Below are 12,804 nucleotides of genomic sequence, written 5' to 3' on the forward strand. Positions count from 1 at the left end.
AGAAGAGGGTATGCAATTTATTTTAAAGATCTAGCTAAGGTTTCTCCAATCACCACATCTGAAAGAAAGGCAAACTTATAACAGAGAACCTTAACAAAAGGAAAGTTAAGTCAATTAGGTAATATGAAATGACGACAGGCACACCATGTCATGGCTAGCCGGTGCTGTAGTACTGGGAGAGAATGGCACCCTCCACAATATCCATGCACAAACAGAACCAGCACACATAAGTACTTGCCTGGGGATGTTCCCCTGTGGGACAGACCCTTGAAATGTTGTGTTTACACTTTTGACTATTAAACTACAATGGAACATCCCCAGGCAAGTCCATCAGGTAAACCATATTTTACATTATTAATAACCTAGGTAGCCCCTTTCTAAGCAATTTTCTTTAACAAGACCTTTTTATAAGACATGCTTACAATCTAGTCTTATTACAATTATTCCCAAAAGAAGGCAAGGATCCATTATTGTATTATTGTATGGTAAGACTTTAAAATCTCTACAAAAATCCTTGCAGATAAAATAGATCCGGCCTGATATTATTTCTCCTAAACACAATGGATTTGTGAAGAAGAGATCAGGTGTCAGAAATATATGAAATTTATTAAATGTTATATATGCAGCTAAAAAATAGAAAATCCCATGTTCCCTAATTAGTTTAGATGGCAAGAAGACATTAGGCTGGCAGCAGTGCAATCATTTCATAGACTGGAGTTTAAGGGGCACATTTACTAAGCAATTTTGAGGAAAAGTCAATTTTTTTTTTACTTCTAGATACTTTTGAAATTTTCTAATGGGTTTTTGCCAGTACTCGATTTTTCTGATATTGTTTCTCGAAAAATTTTCCAAGAAATTTTGTGATTTATTAAGGTCTAGTTAACTTTTTTTTGTAAAAATAAAATTTGGCAGGCTTGATCTGTTGGGTACCATTAAGCCTCCTATGGAGGCTGAGAATAGTAGAGGTATAGAAAAGTCAGTGACAGCCTGTCCTTTAAGGGGAAGTTAATCCCATCATTGCTTTCGATTTCACACTTTTTCAAGGGGAAGTTAATCCCTTCATTGTTTTATACTTTAAACGTTTTCAAGGGGAAGTTAATCCCCTCATTGTTTTATAGTTGACACATTTTCAAGGGGAAGTTAATCCCCTCATTGTTTTTATTTCACCCAGTTTCAAATGAAACTTAAACACATTATTGTTTTCCAAGAATATGCACCAATTCTCCTTAATTGGCTGCTGGGGCAATTCCTGTTTTTGAAAAATAAAGAGGACTCATGGAAACAAACGTCCGTTTAAACTCAAATTTTTCGAGTGTAAATATTCAAATCAAATCAAATCACTTTTATTGTCACATCATATTACTGGTAAACTGGTACAGTACATGTGAGTGAAATTCTTGTGTGCAATTTCACAAGCAGCAGTGGAGTACAAAATATAGAATAAATATGCACATGAGTAGGCATGTATAAGAATATAAGAATGAGTGCACATGAATAGTGTCATAGGGGCACATTTACAAAAGCACGAACGCTCGAGCGTATTTTTGCCGATTTTTTCGGGCGTCCGCACAACTTTTTTGTACGGCGCCCGACTTTTTCGGACGTTTGCGCGAAAAAATCAGAAATGTTTTACCGCTGTTTACAATTGTTCGGTACGAAAATTTTGTGACTTTCGGATAACCAATACGATATTATCGTGACTAATACGATTTTTTCGTAAGCATTTTCGTGATATTTGCGATCTTCCGAAATTTTCGTTTCCAATACTATTTTTTCCCATTCGTGATTTGGATTTGTGGATTAGTAAATGTGCCCCATAGTGTTGCTGAAGTGTCTATGAAGTGTTAGTGGTCAGTGTTCAGCAGTCTGATGGCCTGATGGAAAAAGCTGTCCCTCGGCCTGCTGGTTCAGGACCGGATGCTACTATATTTCTTGCCCGGCGGAAGTAGTTTGAACAGTCCATGGCTAGGGTGACTGGAGTCTTTAATGATCCTCTCCGCTATCCTCAGGCACTGTTTCCTATAGATGTCCTGGAGGGAGGGAAACTCACCTCTACTTATCCTTTCGGAACACCGCACCACTCTCTGCAGAGCTTTGTGGTCATAGGCAGTGCTGTTGCCATACCAGTCAGTGATGCATCCAGTGAGGACACTCTCAATGGCACAGCGGTAGAAGGTCCTGAGGATGCAGGGGCATGAGCATGATGAGCATGCCGAATCTCTTTAGCCTCCTGAGAAAGAAGAGGCACTGCTGCGCTTTCTTCACTGTTTTGTCCGTGTGAACAGACCATGTGAGATCCTCCGCTATTGCTCCATCTATAGTGTCTCAATGGCTAGCACATCTGCCTTCAATTATGGTTTGGGCAGTATCTGCAAGGAGTTTGTATGTTCTCCACGTGTCTCAAAAAACAGGCATATTAATTGGCTTCTGATAAAAATTGTCCTCTGTGCATGAATGTAATAGTGCACTTAGATTGTAAGCTCCACTGGGGCAGTGAATGATGTATAATTTCTAAGCTGCAAAAAATGTGTGGTGCTGTATAAATACAGGAAATAAATAAATGGTATGGAAAGATTGTGCTGTTTCCATGCTTAGCATGATTGACAAAACTGTCTACCAGATACCTCATCCATATCAGAGTGTTAGAAATGGTAATGAACGTCCATTTAAACTCAAATTTTTTGAGTTTAAAATTTTTTTCGGCTCGAAAATTCAGGAAATTTTCGTACAGATGATTCCAATATTATTGTGACCTTTTATAAATACGACAATGATCGAGTTTAATAAGAATTTATCCAACCATGAGTTTATGTCACTTTCAAGGTAAAAAAAACATAGTTTTAGTAAATGTGCCCCAAGTGTTAATATTGGCTGATATTAAAAGGTGGGTGTATGGAACATTTTTTTTTCTAAAAGGATTAAGTTTCTTTTGTGTTAACATTGCGTCTACAATGTTTTAGAATATTTATTTTAAATATTTGTAATCAACCAATATTTCACAATATTTCAATACCTTGAGCCAATGTACTATGTTGTTGCTATGGTACATTAACCATAGCAACTAGATCCAAACTTTATTTTAACTACATAATCAATTACTACTATATACATTTTGATTAACATGTCTTGAAATATGTTTTTCTAGCATGTCATTTAGTGATGTTTTCATGTAAGGAAACACGTTTTGGTTATTTTTATGTTTAGCATAACCGTTATGTTTAGCATAGCTTTGTAGTTTGCAGTAGAAAGATGTATTTACCCATTTTTGTTTTGTCAGAATGTGTACTTTCAGAAAATATATGGTTTTCTAGGGTCTCCATACTCCATACACATACCGGGAGCGTATACTGCAGCAGTCAGAGCTTCAGAGGTGAAAATTCATATGCACTATTTTCATGTGGGTACCTCTGTACTCTACATAGTTTGGTAAATCTATGTATACTTGGCATCAAATCATTCAGTAGACCCCTGGAGTTTTTAGGTTGCTATGTTACAAAATGTGGGGTACATAATGGGTCAGTTCCCTTATGTACTGTGGTTGACTCCTGAGGGGCATTGACTTCTGGATGGTGTTTGTGAGTATATATATATATATATATATATACTGTGTATGTGTATATATATGCTAAATATGATCTTTGATGTGACAACTTTGAATGACTGGATATTATGACTGAGTTACTGAGTTATGCATCAGCTGGAAAACTCAAGCTTTAGCAGCTCTATTACATTTTACTGATACATACTCAGTAAGTAAATAAAAGTCAGTTTTATGTATAATTGGCCAGAATTTATAGCAACATTACCACAGTGGCAATTCCATGTATAACAATCCAGGAACTCATAGCCACAGTAGCTGCTGTATTTCCCACCCTAGGCTTATACTCGAGTCAATAAGTTTTTACAGTTTTCTTAGGTAAAATTAGGTACCTCGGCTTATATTCAGATCGGCTTATACTCGAGTATATATGGTACTTAGATTGTAAGCTCTACGGGGCAGGGACCTCCTTCCTACTGTGTCTCATACCACATGGCACTTATATATATACATATATATATTTATTGTATTTATTTATTATATCACTTGTCCTCCCTGTGTGAAATTTTGTATTCTGTAAGATTGTACAGCGCTGCGTACCCTTGTGGCGCTTTATAAATAAAGTTATACATACAGTACATACATACATACTACTCCTCACTCTTCCTTTCACTCAAGAATCTGCAAAGTGGGAACTCACCTCCGCTCAAAACTAAAACATGGGGTAGGCACACAAAGTTAGGCTGCTCCTCTGCCACAAATCTATACTAAGCAGCCTCTGACTTTAATGCAACAGTGGAATGTGGAGGATGTACGAGTGGCTCCTCTCCTGTTCCACTCGCCCACCACCCCTGTGACGCTATGACCCCACTCACCCCATCAAGCTCCAGCACACGCAAGAATACCAGGACTCAGAGCCAAGCAGCAGTTATGGCTTAATGGCAAATAGTTTTCATTTATTCTATATTGCTGCTTGACTCTAAGTCCCGGTACCATGCTGCCCTGCCTACCTGCACAGATCAACGCAACAGCCTTGTCACGTGCTTGGAACGTATATATTTATTATAATAAATCCTGCCCCCTTCGTTTGGCCAATCACAAGGCAATGTGTGAATGAATGAATTTGATTGCATCTCAGCTCTTTTTTCAAAGTTACAAATCCATCATTTGTTGGGCAATCTGCTTCTGGGGATAAATGTCATGCTCAGCAAGTATTGGAACTGTTACATGTATTTGCTGGCCTTTTGTGACTTTGACATGTAGATTGTGGCCTAGGCATTAACATGCATCTGTCCACAAATCTATATATTTGTGTTAATTCTTTTGTCTATTCCAAGCCACTCTTCTATCCTTATATATGCTTCAAACACTTTTGCCAAGTGCTTAAAGCATAGTGGCTAATTCTGGATGTTTCTTTGTTAAAATAGTACAATAAATCTAGAAGGCTGGTAGCCGATAAGTAAATATCCTGGCTACAGGTCTCCTTCACTAGGCAGTATAGAAACCATAAAGACATACTGACTTTTAAAATTTCTTCTTTTAAGGAGAAAGAAAGGTAAAAACTAAGTAAGCTTTATCAGAAAAGTCTATGTAAATACAGCCATAAGCACTTCCAGAAATGCTGCACTGACTTCCCTGAAAAAAGATTAGTTGTGTCTGTAATTCCTGTGCCAGAGACATGCAGCTTTCTGTTCTCTGCTCTTTCCTGCTCCCCCTCCCTCAAGAATGCTCACTCCCCCCCCCACTTGGGAATGAGGATCTGAGCCAATCAGCAGGAAGCTGACTCATAGTCTTACTAACTGAGCATGTTCACTTCTGGGTCTGGGTGTCTGTGCAGGAGTGAGGCATTATGGGAACTTTCTTTACACAGCTCAGCGTTTTTTCTTCCTGTTTGGCTTCTGATGGATCTGAACAGGTGAAATATGAGGACACTTAAGGGCACTATTGAGACAACTGAAAGTATGCCTGCAGCTTGAGAGTAACTATTTACTAGCCTTTCCTTCTCCTTTAACATAGTTACTGTAAATCTAATGGAAGCTCTGTGCATGCTTGTGAAGACGCAGCACCACATGATGGGGTTCTTCTCCAAGCCAGTCCTGAGGTAAATGCCTGCAATGAGCATGTTCACAGGGCAAAATATATAGTCCCCCTTTCCCAGCCTATCCACTTCTGTACATGTCTTGCCCTTACTGTGCTACTAACCCTAGAAACACTCCCAACTCCCATAACTCTCAACTCATAATTTCTAAAGTTTTACAGCCACTTTCCCATGCAATTGAATGCTAATAGTCCTTCTTCGTGTAGCGTTACTCTACCATATACATATATAGTTCTGCCTGCTTTCTAATTTTGGCTGCAGAAAGTCATAAAAACCACTAAGTTTAGGAAAGCTTTCTAGATTGGTACTTTGGTGTAGAAAGGCTTCTTTACCCATGTTGGATTTGTCAGAATGTGTACTTTCCAAAAATATATGTTTTTATAGGTATTTCAATACAGTTAGCGGATCTTACAACATAATACGCAGTCATGTGGCTTCTTTTGCAGGAACGGAGTTGGCAGCGAAGAAAATTATTTGCACTAATTTTCATTTAGGGGCTGTACACATACTTTGGTAAATCTATGCATCAAACTGTACAGTTTGTATGTACAAAAATACATTTGTATGTAAAAAAATATGTAAGATATATGTGGCATATTGAAACATTTTCAGAAAAGTAAAAAAAACACTAACTTTAGGAAAGCTTTGTAGATTGGTACTTTGGTGTAGAAAGGTGTCTTTATCCATGTTGGATCCATCAGAATGCGGACTTTCCAAGAATATCTGATTTAAAGTGGTCTCTGTATATTTAGGGAGTCTCACCACACATATTACATAGCCAGGCGGCTCTTTTTTGCAGAAATTGCATTTTATTTGGAGTCCGTACATATCACATACTTTGGTATATCTATGCATATTGGGCATCAATCTGTTCAGTAGACCTCTGGCATTCATATTTAGGGTAATGTGTCATTACATGTAAGAAATTCTATAAGATAAATGCGGCAAATTGCAACATTTTTAGGCGATTTTCAGAAATGCTGACAAAAACGCAAACTTTAGGAAAACTTTGCTGTTTGGTAGCTTGGGAAATAGAAATATTCATCCATTTTGAATTTGTCTGAATGTGTACTTTCCAAAAATATATGGTTTTCAGGGGCGACCCTACTTTTTTGCAGCTTTTACCCCACATAAAACTGCCCATGTGTTTATGAATGAGGTAAATGTAAGCCATGAAATTAGTGTGCAATGTATATTTTGGGGTCTCTAAGTTCCATGTGCTTTGATAAACCATGTATAGTGTGCATCAAACTATTCAGTAGACCTCTTGGGTTTATATTTAGGGTGGGTTATATGGTTATCCAATGACCTGTAGAAAATAAGATGCTGCAAAGTTATGAGGTGATTTTTGGAAATGTCACATTTACAGGCTTGGTATTTTACAATAGAAAGACATGTGTACCTGTTTTGAATTCAGAGGAATGTGTACTTAAATATATGGCTTTGTGGCGTGAGCGTTCTTTTTTGTAGCTTTATCTCACATAAAATTATGTAAATGTGTTGATATTTGCAGGAGCTAAAATTATAGCACATAAGGGTGTTTAAGTAGAAGCTTTGAGGTGATTTTTGGAAATGTCATCAAAATCTCCAACTTTAGGAAAACTTTGCAGCTTGGTACTTTGCAGTAGAAAGACGTGTACCCATTTTGAATTCAGGGGAATGTGTACTTTCCAAACCTATATGGCTTTCAGGGGTGAGTGTACTTTTTTTGTAGCTTTATCCCACATAAAATGATGTAAATGTGTTGATTTTGCAGGAGCTGAAATGGCAGAAATAATAGCTCATAAGTGTTATGTTCAACTTAGAGCCCCTAAACGCCACATACTTAGGTAAACCTATATACATTGGGTATCAGTGTTCAGTGGACCCCTGGCGTTCATATTTAGTGAGTTTTATCTTGGTACGTAATGATATGTGGGGGATAAGATGCTGCAAAGTGGAAGATTTGAGGTGATTTTTGGAATTGTCATCTAAATCACCAAATTTAGGAAAACTTTGCAGTTGGTACTTTGGAGTCGAAAGACATTTGTACCCATTTTGAATCTGGAGGAATGTGTACTTTCCAAAAATATATATAATGATCATATGGGGGTATATATATATATATATATACAGTGGAGGAAATAATTATTTGACCCCTCACTGATTTTGTAAGTTTGTCCAATGACAAAGAAATGAAAAGTCTCAGAACAGTATCATTTCAATGGTAGGTTTATTTTAACAGTGGCAGATAGCACATCAAAAGGAAAATCGAAAAAATAACTTTAAATAAAAGATAGCAACTGATTTGCATTTCATTGAGTGAAATAAGTTTTTGAACCCTCTAACAAAAAAAGACTTAATACTTAGTGGAAAAACCCTTGTTTGCAAGCACAGAGGTCAAACGTTTCTTGTAATTGATGACCAAGTTTGCGCACATTTTAGGAGGAATGTTGGTCCACTCCTCTTTGCAGATCATCTCTAAATCCCTAAGGTTTCGAGGCTGTCTCTGTGCAACTCTGAGCTTGAGCTCCCTCCATAGGTTTTCTATTGGATTAAGGTCCGGAGACTGACTAGGCCACTCCATGACCTTAATGTGCTTCTTCTTGAGCCACTCCTTTGTTGCCTTTGCTGTATGTTTTGGGTCATTGTCGTGCTGGAACACCCATCCACGACCCATTTTCAGTTTCCTGGCAGAGGGAAGGAGGTTGTCGTTCAGGATTTCACGATACATGGCTCCGTCCATTTTCCTGTTAATGCGAATAAGTTGTCCTGTGCCCTTAGCAGAAAAACACCCCCAATGCAAAATGTTTCCACCCCCATGCTTGACGGTGGGGACGGTGTTTTGGGGGTCATAGGCAGCATTTTTCTTCCTCCAAACACAGCGAGTTGAGTTAATGCCAAAGAGCTCTATTTTGGTCTCATCAGACCACAGCACCTTCTCCCAGTCACTCACAGAATCATTCAGGTGTTCATTGGCAAACTTCAGACGGGCCTGCACATGTGCCTTCTTGAGCAGGGGGACCTTGCGAGCCCTGCAGGATTTTAATCCATTGCGGTGTAATGTGTTTCCAATGGTTTTCTTGGTGACTGTGGTCCCTGCTAATTTGAGGTCATTAACTAACTCCTCCCGTGTAGTTCTAGGATGCTTTTTCACCTTTCTCAGAATCATTGACACCCCACGAGGTGAGATCTTGCGTGGAGCCCCAGAGCGAGGTCGATTGATGGTCATTTTGTGCTCCTTCCATTTTCGAACAATCGCACCAACAGTTGTCACCTTCTCTCCCAGCTTCTTGCTAATGGTTTTGTAGCCCATTCCAGCCTTGTGCAGGTCTACAATTTTGTCTCTGACATCCTTGGACAGCTCTTTGGTCTTTCCCATGTTGGAGAGTTTGGAGTCTGCTTGATTGATTGATTCTGTGGACAGGTGTCTTTTATACAGGTGACTAGTTAAGACAGGTGTCCTTAATGAGGTTGACTAATTGAGTAGAAGTGTCTAACCACTCTGTGGGAGCCAGAACTCTTAATGGTTGGTAGGGGTTCAAAAACTTATTTCACTCAATGAAATGCAAATCAGTTGCTATCTTTTATTTAAAGTTATTTTTTCGATTTTCCTTTTGATGTGCTATCTGCCACTGTTAAAATAAACCTACCATTGAAATGATACTGTTCTGAGACTTTTCATTTCTTTGTCATTGGACAAACTTACAAAATCAGTGAGGGGTCAAATAATTATTTCCTCCACTGTATATATATACAGTATATAAATATATTCTGTTTATTATGGTTTATGTTCCTAGTAGTAAGTACAGTTATGTCAATAGTTTTTTTTTTTAGTTTACCACCAAAAGGGACATGTTTATAATTTAGATTATATAAATATCTAAAAAATCCTACACATTTTTGTTTAAATGTGTTCACTGCCTGGTGTGCCTCTTAAAAAAAATAGGTCAGTATACATAACAGTAAGTTGTTATAGCCCTTAAAAATCTCAGTTTTTGTCTACCTACTGTTACATTTTTGTGGGCAGCTAAAAAAGCTAAAAAGACACAGCTTAAGTCCTTTGTTGCACTGCTGATTTAGTGATGTCATCTGGCTGCAGTCCAGTGTTCTCCTGCCCACTTATTCATGGGAAAATGTTTTCTTTCTGAAGGTAGCCACTGTTCAACATAATAAAATCATTCTAAAATCATTACTACTGTGGTTTGCTTAGCTCTGCACACCAAGCACTCATTGGAACAAGAAAAGGTTTTTTCCACTATATGCATATTCATTTTTTCGTAGTAGAATGCAACATTACTAGGAAAGCCAAATATATATAAAGGTAATGATTATTTTTATTATAACCTTTATTTTTTTTAACTTTATTTATAATGTTGCAGTATTACAATCGTTAACAGTGGTTGAGATGGTATAGTAAAGAACATTGTTATCTGTAAATTTGTATTTATCGATAAACAGTAAAAGGCTTTATCAAAGTACGATTTTTGTACCTTTAAAAAGCATGATGCAAAAAAATCGTATTAAATATGATTTATTTGTATTGTGCTTTTTATGAAAATCTGATGATCGTAAACTGCAGAAAAAGATTTCTGACTTTGATCCTTCCGTGCAGGATTTTGGAAGCCTCCCATACGACTCAATGGCACTCTGCAGTTCCAACCTGGATCAAGGAAAGTCACGATACTGAAGCTTGAATGAATCCGAAACTGACGTACGCGGCGCAACAAATAAGGTTTTGTCGGCCAAATTTTTGTGCTTTTTGCCGCAAAGTACGAAAAAGTTGCACGAATGTGCGAAAATATTGCAGAAAATACGCGAAAATTGTAAACTTAAGAAAAAATATGAATTTTTTGTATTCGGACCTGGCGTACTTTGATTAATCTGTTCCTAAATGTTGCAACAGTAGTATGTTTTGTTTTTTCATAACTTGGGATGGGGGAACTTAACTGAAACTGGAGAAGGGGAATATATGGCTATTAACCTTTATATACTTTGTCAAGAATTGGGCATATTCAATTCAGTGACAAAAACATCTTCGGATTCAGTTCCAGTTATCCCTTATTTTTAGTTGCAAAAAATTCTTCTTATTGAACTGAATCTGGCCCAATGTTTAATAGTTTACATAAGTTCCTTCCTCAGTGAAGTTTACAATATAATTACATAGGTTCACAAACATATTAGAGAAGTATCATTATTAGCATCAGTGGAGCAGTTCCTTCTTAAACAAAGGAACTGTCCGGTATACCACCAATAAGGTTCCTTGGATAGCAAGAGCAAGCTGAAGTAGCATATTGCCACTACATGACTTGCGAAAAATCGTAGAATTAAAGCTTTTATTTCTAGCCAATAGTTTTAGATCCAGGACCTCAATCTCCTCATATTAAAATGTGTGTGTAAACTGTAAGTTTAGATCATTAATGTTTATCAGTTTGAATACCTACTATATCCAAACAATTATTCTTTAATTCCCTGGCCATTGTTTAAAGAAAAATTTGAGTTACTTGAAATTGATAAATACTTTTACTTAGCCTGCCAATGTGGTTTATCAGTGACTCACAATAAAGACAATTTTGTTGTCGCTAAACATAGACTGGCTGAGGCAATATTAGAATTTAAAGACAAACCACATACTTTCTGGTACATTCTGGGATGTTTTTACCCAAGATAATCATCCCTTAGAGAATGTGTCTGTAAGTGATCTGTTTATCTACAACACTTTATATCCCCTTCGCAATTGGTTAAGTCTATGCATGAATTCAACAATCTGATTTTTGCTGAAAGCTGGAGGATTCAGCAATTCAAACTTGTCCATGTAGGATATGGAAAACTTTTTGTTTGTAATAAGTGCTTTAAAACAAACTCTCTTATTGCCCCAAATGTAATGAAACTGGTGTTAATTTATTCCGCTACCTATGGTTCTGTCCAAAGATTTGTAACTTCTGGAACATGGTTGAAAGATTCTTGAACCACAGGTTGAATTTAAATATAAAGTTATCTCCTAGTTTCGCTCTATTACACATTAAAAAAGAGGAGGTGTTATCAAGCATTTTACCAGTCTCCTTAGCACAAAAAAATGATAAATTATTGTTTTTGTTTATGGCTGCCTCTAAAAAAGCATTATTTTATTATTGGTTAAAAGAGGAAACCCCTCCTATAACAGAAATTATTTCTTATCTTAATCAGCTTAGCTGGCAAGAGGCCATCAAAGCAAAAACAAGTGAACCTAAATCCAGGATTCCTTTTAAAAATACATAGTCATTTTTCTTTAATGCTATAGATATAAGTAAGGATCAGATTTATAAAATGCTGCATATATAGACTGATCTCAATAATTCACAAACATATAAGCAAAATTATCCTTGATTTTGCTCTCTAGGAAACTTTTCTTTTCTTTTTATACTTTATCCACTGGGCATAGTTAGTTAATTTGTTTTTGTTTTGTTTTTCTCTATTTAAATTACTTATTTTGTTTCTCTGTAAGCATTTTATTTTCTTCATTTCTTATCTTTTTGGAGGATGAACTGTCAAATGTGACTATTGTTATACAACCTATTTTTAAATAATTTGTCATTATTCATCCTACATGTTTATTGCAAAACATAAAATGTTTAAAAATCAAAAAAAAAAAAAAAATTTACATTTTTGATAGCTTGTTTGACTTCCCCTACTGTAAAGGGACTGTCAAGGAGTTTTCTATAACTTGCTTTCAGGTGAAGGAGATTTAATTTCCAAACTATTTGCTCTGCTTTTTGGGGAGAAAAGGGGATAGACCCTTGGTATAGATTAAAATTATAATTATGGAGCTGTAACTAAATATTTGGGGATGATTTGGAGCATAATAACTTACCAGTGTAATTGAAGTTTCCTGTAGCTCTCCAACTAAGATTAATACATGCATTCCGGATCAGTGATTTGTTGGAGGGGATAAAAATATAGCCTTTATGAAAACAAATAGCAGAGACATGTTTATGGGTGTGTTTCTCCACGGCCCAAAGATCACTAATGGCAGAGACATATTTATGGGATGGTTCTTGAGCATAAAATGTACTAAGGGTATTAATTTAATAATAAGTCTGTTCCTCCTAAACCCAGTCTCAAGATGTACTAATCCCAGTGATATATTTATATGCACTATCTATCATTTTATGTGAATTTTAAATATGTGTTGAGTTGAAATTGCCCCTTA

Source organism: Xenopus tropicalis, chromosome 4, assembly GCF_000004195.4.
Source record: "Xenopus tropicalis strain Nigerian chromosome 4, UCB_Xtro_10.0, whole genome shotgun sequence".
Taxonomy (NCBI): domain Eukaryota; kingdom Metazoa; phylum Chordata; class Amphibia; order Anura; family Pipidae; genus Xenopus; species Xenopus tropicalis.